This window comes from Thamnophis sirtalis, unplaced genomic scaffold, assembly GCF_051295495.1.
Source record: "Thamnophis sirtalis isolate CommonGarterSnake01/CBP01778 unplaced genomic scaffold, rThaSir2_p1.2 scaffold_2, whole genome shotgun sequence".
NCBI classification, from domain to species: Eukaryota; Metazoa; Chordata; class Lepidosauria; order Squamata; family Natricidae; genus Thamnophis; species Thamnophis sirtalis.
In genome coordinates, this window is record NW_028261382.1 from 127,518,548 (window position 1) to 127,529,842 (window position 11,295).

Below are 11,295 nucleotides of genomic sequence, written 5' to 3' on the forward strand. Positions count from 1 at the left end.
TTCTCGATGACAGCCCCTCAAATATTGGAAGATTGCTATCATGCCATCCCTAGTCCATCTCTTTTTTAGACTAGACATATTCAGTTTCTGCAACTGTCCATCGTATGTATGTATGTATGTATGTATGTATGTATGTATGTATGTATGTATGTATGTATGTATTAGCCTCCAGCCTTCTAATTATCTTTGTTGCCCAGCAGGCTGCTCCGAGCACTGTAGTCCAAGCAAATCTGGACAGTTCCTCCCCGCTAGCAATTCAAAAGCATGCAAATGCAAGTAGATAAATAGGTACCACTTTGATGGAAGGTAACAGTTCAGTGTTCCGTGCACCTTAATATATATTCATACATGATCACGGAAATGTCTTCAGACAACGCTGGCTCCCTCAACTAAGAAACAGAGATAAGCACCACCCCATAGACTTGTACACAACTGGATTATTGTTACCTTTACTTTTAGGTTGGACTATACTGGTATACTGTATAGCAAAATCATTCGGCCTTTTTATATGTCTTGTTAACCAAAACATATGCAAGTAGTCCTCGAATTACAACAGTTGTTCAGTGACCATTTGAAGTTACAATGGCACTGTATCCCCAAGGTCATGTGATTTATATTCAGATGTTTGACAACTGGTTCCTATTTATGACGGTTGCAGTGTCCCAGGCTCACGCGATCACCTTTTCTGACCTTCTGACAAGCACAATTAATGGGAAAGCCCAATTCACTTAACAACCATGTGACTAATTCAATAACTGCAGTGATTCACTTAACAACTTTGACAAGCAAAGACATAAAATGGGGCAAAACTCATTTAACAAATTTCTCACTTAGTGACATAAATGTTGGGCTCAACTGTGGTCGTAAGTTGAGGACCACCTATAAATATGCTTACACAGAAAAACATTGCTCAAATAAAAGGAAATCTGAATCAGAAATAATAAATAGCTTATTTTTCTTTATGCATTCCACATAGAAATGTTGGCTGTATTCATGAATCAAAGGAACCTTGAAGTTACCCACGGAGGAAATAAAAATGCAGATTCCAAATGCATCTATTATTTCTGCTTTCAGTAGATTAGTGTAAGGGCAGAGTTATCTGAAAAGAAGAGCTTGTATGGAGCACTTTGATGGATTTTTGCATGAGTTGGGACTGGCATTTGGGATACTTAATATTTGCAAAAGCGTTTTATAGTTAGGCTTGCCAGATCTCTACTGTACTAAAGCAGAATGATCAACATTCCTTCTTCTTCTTTCGCCTTTCTTATATATAACTGATAACATATAATCTGAATGTATGGAAACTTAACCTGTGTGTTAATTTTCTAGTATATGAGTTTAAAAAGGAAAGTGACTGCAGAGACTGAATTTATAAAGCCAGGTGAAATATATGTCCATCTAGAGCAGTTTTCTTGCTGTGGAATTTTAGGAGTTAAAGTCCACACATCTTAATATAGCAAAGTTTGAGAAACATTGCTCTAGAGCAGGGGTATCCAACTTGTGGACTTAAACTTCCAGAATTCCCCAGCCATTCTGGGAGTTGAAGTCCACAAGTCTTAAAGTCCACAAGTTTGGACACCCCTGCTCTAGAGATTGCTGAACTATATTTCCCAGACATTCCAATTGCCATAAACACTGATAAGGAATGCTGGGAAATGAGTTAAGAATACTAACTAGTGTTTTTGATGAAGAATTTTTTCTCTGTTTTCAAATCATAGGATGATATGACAGACATACAGTATATCCCCCGTGACACTCCTGAGATGAAATTAGGCTAAATAATTCTGTATGCCCCCTAGTCATCCAGCAAGGCTGATGGCTCACCATGTTTTGTAGTTTGGGTCTCTAAAATCTGTGCTTCATATATTTTAACCCTAATGCCACACTCTTCATTTTATTTTAACAACAGAACAACCTCAAAGATGGAACGGAAAGATAATACAATTTCCCCAGAAGGGATCTGTCTGAACTGTTACTGTTGTCTTAAAAGGAAATGCATTGTTCCAACTGCAATGCAAAACTAACAAGAGACCTGCAGAATCATGGAAGTGGGTTAATCGAGCCCCTATCTTGTTTCACAGAGGGCCATTTAGCTGCTTTTTGGAAAGTTCACTTGTAGGGCACTGTGCTCTCCAGCAACTGAGATTGAAGGGCTTTTAATCCTGGATACAACAATAGCCATCCTTTCATAACCAACATCTTAAACAAAGAGCATTTTAATCCAAGGTAGAACAAGAAATAGCATCTGTGTAAAAAGGGAACTGTGTATATTGAGGATCCAGACTTTTGACACAGGCTGGACTTGACATCTGTTGCTGCTGTAAGATATTTTTTCTCAGATAAACATTCATATCCTGTTTACAACGAAAGTATAGATGTACATGCTAATATTGGAAAAGAAATGAAAATAAGTATCAGGTCAGTCAATAGCTTTATATCAGGTAGACATATTCCTGATATACTTCAAGTCCAGTCAGCCCTACTCTCTATCCCCAGAAGAAAAGGCCAAGCTACAGTTGCCTGGCAACCACAGGATAGATTCCTGTTCATTTATTAGAAACTTTATTGTAAACGTCAAATGCCTTCTCCCCAAAAATACAAAACACAATCTTTTTATCAAAAATTTATTGTAGCTCCCCTTCATCTGATATCCCCCAAATGTGCTCGACCAAACAAAAAAGTTAATGATGTCCTGTTGATTTCTTGGACAAATTATATGCATGTGATTTTCTTAGCAACTATAGAAGAGAATTGTTATTGTCTTCCAAAATGTTTTTAGGATATTTCTTGTGTAGCTTATAGCCCATACAACCCGATTAAACTGAACCCTGTTTAGCTTTTTGAGATCAGTCATGATCAGCCAAGATCTGCTGTGGCTACTACTTCCATGAATTTTGACCATGGATTATAAAAGTTGTAATTCAACATTTCAGGAAAACATCACATTTAACAAAGTTAATTTGGGAACATTGGTATGTTGCATTTAGTGGTGTTAACAGAGTATTTACTCATTGAATTGAAAAACAGAAAAATATAAATAGTTGTAATGTATAATACACTTCTCCACTGAAATGAATCACATTGTTATATAAATTTTGCATATGCACATACTAGTATGGGCTGAAATTATTTCAAGAAAACCAACTTTTTCCCAAAATCAGATGATGATATTTCTCTCTGCATTTCTAAACTTCTTATTTCAAGATTTATTGGAAAACTTATACCACAAATAATTTATTTATTTCAGAGAGTTTATTCTGGAAGATTTATTCCCAAAAGTAGCTTTGAAACCAAACCAAGTTCTACAGATGTTTTATGTACATGTTCAACTTCAATTTCTTTAAAAAAAACTAGAATAAAATCAATAAAGCTATTCAAAGAAAATTTCAAGCTTTGATGAAAATTAGGGTCTTTTCCCTCATGCCCTTGAAATTTACTACCCATTTTAAAGAGATAAAAAATACCTGAATAACTTCTGAAATATTTTCTGTAATCAATTCTATGCCTCCCTATGTATATTTATATGATCCCTATACTACGAAATAGGAACCAAGGATATATATATTTATTTTAAATAAAGATAACCTGCTATTTTAATGTTGCATAATATATTTCCCTATAGAGGTTAAGGGTACAATTCACTGCACATGGAAATTTGCCTCTAGTATATGGAAAAAGGGATATAGAATAACCCATAACTGAACCATTACTATTTCTGCAAAAATTTGGTGTATGTTAATTGTTTTCTAAAAATAGATTGGCTGCTTTCTGATAATCCTTGCTCTCAGGGACAGATCTCGTGTTTTTAGATGCCAAAAGAGATAATTTTTTACATGAATTCTAATTGCTTTTTCCATTGTGAAAGGTAGGTATGATTACCTAGAAATATATATATCTTTATCCATATCTATATACTGTATATATTAAATCGCTGAGTTTAATTAGTTATTTGCTAAACCTGGCAAAATGACAGACATCTCAAAATAAGGAAATTCAGTTTGTTAGTAAAATGTTTAAGGAATGATTTTCACTCTTCAAAGTTTTCCTTTGCAAGAAAGGTAATTAAATTTATATAAACCTTGCTGAATGCTCCAAGCTAAGAGTGGGCTTTTTTCTACCTCATGTTTAAAAAGTCCAGGTTCTAATAGCATGGGCAATGGCAGAGGGGGAAGGATCCGTGATCTAAAACTTCTAAAGGATTTCAGAGTGCCAAGCCTTGCACTGAGTTTACATTAATAATGAAATTCTAAAGCTTATTATGTGTTGTGCAAAGATATACCTGTCACCTGTTCTCCTTATCTTATTAGTACTTATTTTTGTTGGATGATTCCTTGTCCCAAGTTGTAAAATTATCTAATGTAAGCCTATGCAGACATTAGATAATAGCCATAATGTTGCCTTTCTATCAGCTTCACTGCATATTTATAAACAGCCAGTAGACTGTGAAAAATATGATGGAATTTGTGGTTTCATTTTATTTGCTATTGATTTATCAGTTATGATTTTACAGATATTCAGTCTTCAATGTTTGAGTCTTTGCTACTGAAATATTATTATTATTATTATTATTGTTGTTGTTGTTGTTGTTGTTATACAATTGTATCACAGCGGCCAGTTGTTTCGCCGGATTTGGCATTCGTTACTAGTCGGGCCCCACCCAGGGGCCTAGGACATCGTAACGTATTTTCGTAATATGCGTGCAGATCCAAGCAGTGCGGCTTTTTGCATTTGACTGATGGTGATTTTGTCAATTTTTAACTGTTTTAAATGTAATTCCAGTGCTTTTGGAATAGCACCCAGTGTGCCAATTAACACTGGAATTCCCACTGCTGGTTTGTGCCATAGTCATTGAATTTTGATTTTTAAGTCCTGGTATTTTGCGATTTTTTCATGTTCCTTCTCGGCGACCCTGCTATCACCTGGTATTGCGATGTCTATGATTGTGACCTTATTTTTCTCAACCAGTGTGATGTCTGGTGTATTATGCGCCAGTATTTTGTCGGTTTGTATACGGAAATCCCACAAGATCTAGACCATCTGATTTTCGGTGACTTTTTCAGGCTGATGTTCCCACCAGTTTGTTGCTGTTTTAATATTATAATTTTTGCACAAATTCCAATGGATCATTTGTGCTACTGAATTGTGCCGCAATTTATAATCAGTCTGCGTGATTTCTTTACAGCAGCTGAGTATGTGATCAACAGTTTCATCAGCTTCTTTGCAAAGTCTGCATTTGGCACTTATTATTTGGTTAATCTTTGGTGAGATTCACAGCCTTTGGGGCTGGTTGGTAGCTCAACAGCTCGAGACCTAACCAAGGACCTAGGAACTGTTAAGGTAACGTTGAAGGATATAAGCTGTTCCAAGTAGGGTGGTTTTTTGTAGAATCAGAATGTTCAAGTCTGATAAATTTAAAATTTCCAAATAGCGAGGTAGCCCTTTGGGTATTGCTCCAAGGGCTCCAATTACAATCGGGACAACAGACGATTTCTTTTTCCACAGTTGCTCAACTTCAATTTGCAAGTCCCGGTACTTTGTGATTTTTTCTTGCTGTTTATCTTCAATTCGTGCATCTCCAGGTATTGCAATGTCAATGAACCATATTTTTTTCTTTTCAACTATTGTTATGTCAGGTGTGTTGTGGGCCAAGTTCCTGTCAGTCTGAATTCAGAAGTTATTATTAAATTATTATTTGCCTTGGGAATTTTATTTTGAAGGGTAGAGTGAAGTGTGGATACAATAAAAAATGCCCCACAACTGACCTCGAAGTATGATAAATTGGTTGCACAATTAATTTATAGAAACAAAGTAGCATGACAGGGTTTTCCAATTGTTGAATAATAGCTGTTTTTTGGCTCTATGTACAAAGTTTTCAATATTGATGTGTTTTGTTAAAAACAAAAGAATATGAAAGTTCATTCCAATGAACATAGAAGCATCAGCTGTGAATTATTAGGATGAGATATTCATGGGCATCTCCATGTGAGAACTTTGTTTGACTGACTCTTTCTGATAATATTCTATTATTTTGCCTTTGCAAAATAAAGAGATATAACTACCTTTATAACTAAGATTTGTGGGAAGGCAGCTTGCATACCTCTTTGTTTTTTAATTTGAGGATGGATAGTGTCATGGACAGGGTTGAAGTGTGGCATTGATTGTATTGTTATTGTTGAAATTTTGTCTTATTGGTCAACTGGAAGGACTAAAGACTGCTGACTATCTAGAACTATGTTCTTAATGCTTTGAGATTGTCAGGAGTAAAAACCATTATGGATCATTGCCAGTTATTTTGGAGAGACTGGGAAATAGAAATCATAGTAATAGGAAGTGCCACTGATTCTAATGGACCTACACATTGACCATGTATATGCATTAAACTTTCTATAGCCAGCTTTCCCTCAAAGTGGAACACTAGCTGCAAAATCCAAAAATGAGTTGGAATTAGAAGTAGTTTAATGGATGGCACAAACATGGAGGATATCTATGTGAAGACAATAGGAAATATAATGTTAATTATTTCTGCCCACTGCCATTGTTCTAAAGCAGTGATGACAAACCTTTTAGACACTGAATGCCCAAACTGCAAGCATTTATGCCTAAACTGAAAGGTGTGTGCATGCATGAATACATGCATGCATGGACATGCGTGAATGTGCACATGTGTGGACATGCACGCATGTGCAGCAGAAACCCAAAGACCAGCTGGCCAGTATGGGGCAGAACATCCCAACACTGGCAGTGTGGCAAGAGATAAGATCTTTTTCTTTTGTGAGCTTCTGTTTTGTCGTTTGCAGGGAAATAAAAGCTCACGAAAGAAACGCCACAGAGATCTAACCTCGGGCAATGGTGCATGTGCCAGCAGAGAGGGCTCTGTGTGCCACCTCTGGCATGCATGCCATAGGTTCGCCATCACCGTTCTAAAGTGTTCATGCGCCTTCTCTCAATCCATCACATTTTTTGAGGGATTTTTGAAGAACACTTTTATCAAGTGCTTGCAAATTTCTCGTGGATAGTTTGGATGCCTGGATGTTCAGTGGTCATAATGAAAGTGGAATCATTCTCCATGGAAACATGACTATAGATTAGCTTAGTCCATGGAAACAGATAACACTGAGCTTTTGCTATTTGTAGAAGATAATTATTTCTCTGTCTGGTACTTTGCTCTCTGTCTTGCTAGCTAGGAAAATGAATGAAAGATTGTTACTGAAAAGTGGAATAAAGAAACTCAAGAAGGTACACTACTCAATTAAAGATCATACACAAAGAAATATACCACCCCCTCTGCTATTTATTCTAGATTCAATGATGAAGAATAATTGCTATATCCACATTCCACATTTATGATTCTTAATGAAGCTTAAAGTAACACAATGCAACTTCTAATATATAATTTTTCCTATAAAACAGTAATGGTGTGGAAATAATAACCAATGATACTGGTTTATATTTCTGTTTGTCCTCTATTGCCCATAAATCTTTAATACCTAATGTAATTTATTTTGGTGAAGTAGTACAGAGGAAAATGTTTAACCATGTCTTAATCCTGTTCCATACTGGAAGTTACATTTTGCTCCTTTCCCTCCCTTTGTATGCATCAATTGTGTTTAAGCATCAAGGTTTACTTAGTTCTCTGAATCTTTAAAACCAATAGTTTGGGGTCTGCTCAGTATGGGGTCTGCCCATGTATGTTTGGATGTATCTTTCATATTTTCTTAATGTGCTTACTCCTAAAATACAGTGCAAGGTAAATTTGCGGCCTTCCAAACATTATGATTTCTCTCTAAGGATATTAAAAGTTATTTCAATGGAGATTTGGAACTCAATTATTTTTCTCATGTAAATGCCTGGTTCCTTTTTGTCCATGAGCAAAATTAGTTTCAATCGACCAACATGCCCTGGTTCATCTCTTTATATGGCTCTATAAGGAACATAAACTTGATTTCTTTACTCAGCAATGAGAGTGTGCCCTGCATGGAGGAGTTCAAGAGTTGTGGTTCCCACAATATAAGAGGACTAGTACAGATTGATTTTCATATGCATGAATGCAGATAGTCACCTTTGCTGCATCATTATCCCTGATGTATGCCAGTGAGACCTGGACTGTATATAGGAGGCATGCTAGGCAATTGAACCACTTCCACATGACCTGCCTCCATAGAATTCTGAAGATCCGGTGGCAGAATAAGGTGCCAGACACATAAGTCCTCTCTAGACCAGGCTTGCCATCAGTTCACACCAGGGGTGGGTTTCTGCCAGTTCTAACCTCTTCCATAGAAGAGGTTCCACAAATCTATATTGCCGTTTAGAACCGGTTCCAGCTCTCCCCCCCACCGCCCATCTGCACATCATCAAGATGAAGAGCGAGAGGAGGAATTCTGGGAGTTGAAGTCCACAAGTCTTAAAGCTGTCAAGTTTGAACACCTCTGGGTTTTTTTTCTAAAGGGTTAGGGGTGCAAGGGTCTTGTAACTTGACAGCTTTAAGACTTGCACATTTCAATGCCAGAGTTCCTGAGCCAAAATTTTGGTTGCTAAGCAAGAGCATTGTTAAGTTAGTTTCACCATATTTTACAAGTTGGCCATGCCCACCCAGTCACATGGCTGGCAAGCCACTCCCACTCAGTCACATGGCCGGCAAGCCACTCCCACCCGCTCACATGGCCAGCAAGCCATTCCCACAAAGCAGGCCACACCTACAGAAGAGGTTCTAAAATTTTTTGAAACCCACCACTGTTTCACACCCTGCTGATGAAAGCCCAGACATGCTGGGCAGGCCATGTTGCAAGGATGCCAGACCATCGCTTCCCCAAACAGTTCCTCTATGGGGAGCTGTCCCAAGGAAAGTGATTGCAGGGGGGGGGGAGAAGCAATACAAAGACACATTGAAAGCCTCCTTTAAGTCCCTGGAAATCTTGGGAAACCCTGGGACAAGATCGTTCAACATGGCACACATTGATCCACCAAGGCTGCCAGACATCTGAGGACAGAAGAACAACTATAGCACAAGAGAAACGAGCACTCTGCAAAGCCAGAGATGCAAATGCTGCAACAATGGTGCCCACACATGTCTGCCCGACATGTGGCAGAACATTTCATGCCCATGTAAGCCTTACCAGCCACCTGCTGACACATCATGGAGAGCCCACAACCTGTTAAATGTCAAGGTCCTCTTCAAACATGATGGACAAACGTCATCATCATCATTATCCCTAACATCCCAAATGGATTAATTATAATTCGTATCTTTCCCACATATTAGAACTTTTCAAGGTACAAATGAGCTATGGTCAAACTCATATGTAGATGCTTTGTTTGGTCAGACTGATATACAGTTTAATTTTCATAGCTGCAACACTTCTGTTTTAATTTATTACACAGGACATTCCATAAATAATATGTATATTTTTGTAGAAAATACCCAACTGTTTTAAACTGTTAATGCTGAACTGTTAATACAAATTTAATTCAGGGATTATTAATATTCTCTGCAATGCTCTTTTAATATATTATTTTCCATTTCTTTCTGTACTTTCACAATAGAAATAAAAGTTTAAAAAAAAATAAACAAAAGCCTAAATCCATTAGCATTTACCAATAAACATTGGACTCCACAGGTTAATTGACTATAATTTGGGCTGATTAATGTAACAATTAAACTAATAGTTCTACTGCAGATCAATCAAGCACATAAAATGTAAAATTGCATTTTGTTCACCCATAAAAGGGAAAAAAACATAGTAAAATACGTGAATTATGTAGGAAACACTATCACAGTTCTTTATTACCTATAACAAATATCTCATTCTGGAAAAGGTTCACTGTTCAGTATAGGTATAATTAAGAATAATTGATCTGAACTCATCCAGCTTTCTCTGAATAAAGGATCAGAGAGACCAATGGAAGACAATGCATGCCCTGTGTTCAACATGCACTGCCGGCAGCTACTACCAATATCAACAAAAGGTAGATGACAATGGAAACTGATTCAACCTTGAATTTCTACTAAGATTGCTGCTACACGATGAAAGTTTGCACTGTGCAGAGAAGTTTAATTTACTTGACAGATATAAAAGGTCATCATACCGAAAAGGTCCTCATCATACAGTACCATCTCTTAGCCTTCTAACTTTCTCTCTTTTAGGCCCATTGATTGGTCTCAGAAAGCCTTCTGACAAACATGATTTCATTATCCATTGAGAATACTTCTCTCTTAGGTATTGCTGGCACAACTGACAACTAACTCCTTGCCATTTCTGTGCCTCTGTGGGAACCAACATGCCTTTTAATCAGCAAAATATGTTGCAAAGTTCCTTAAGGCGTCTATGGATTTAAACACTTTTGGCCATCAATTTTCTTTGCTTTTTCTTAATCAAGTGTCAGAAATTGCCCTGGGAAAGTTTCTATGTTGGGAAAAGTGTTGGGCTGTAGGAAAATATCTATTTAGTAGCACTCTGCATGGCTGGGATGATTGTTAAATGTAAAACAAGCAGATCTACTTGATGGGCTTCAAAGATTTTGACTCAGAATGATTTCCAATCACTTCTTTTAATCATACGTGGCAAATGTTGCGAATACATATGTAATAGCCTTAAATTCCTATGGTTCATAAATTATTTGAGACTGCACAAATATCTCCATGCTATTGATTCGGAATTCATCACTGTGGAATAATTATGCCTTCTTGCTTTCTCACAATGAATTAGTGTTTTACAAGTAATGATTTGGGAGGACGAGATGAGAAAGAGGGTTTGTTTGTTTTTAAAGAGCTATAAGTAATCCTTATTAACCAACCATTTGTTTAGTGTCCATTTGAAGTTTGAACTGTACTGGAAAAAAATGATTTGTGATCTGTCCTCCCATTTCTTCTGACTGTCACAGCATCAGCAAACTCTTGAGATGTTGATTCAGGAGCTTGGCAACCATCATGCATTTATGATGGTCACAGCATCCTGCAGTTATGTGATCACCATTTGCAACAAGCAAAATCAATGGGGAAGCTGGAAGGATATGAACAAGGCCAGCAAGGACACTGAGATGGCCAAGGATAAGGGCAGCTGAAATCCAACTCATTTGGATAACACCTGATTGGGGAGAAGATAAATGATGTAACTCATAGAGAGAACTATATCAACAGTTATTATCTAATTATCTGGTGGGAATGTTAAATTCTTGGCTCCCTGGAGCTGGAATAACCAAGGTTTATATTTTCTTATTGCCAGACAAATACATTGTCACATGTTTTCATTCGTTTTACAGAAAGAGAATTTGCTTTAGATTGTATTTCAAAGAAGCAGA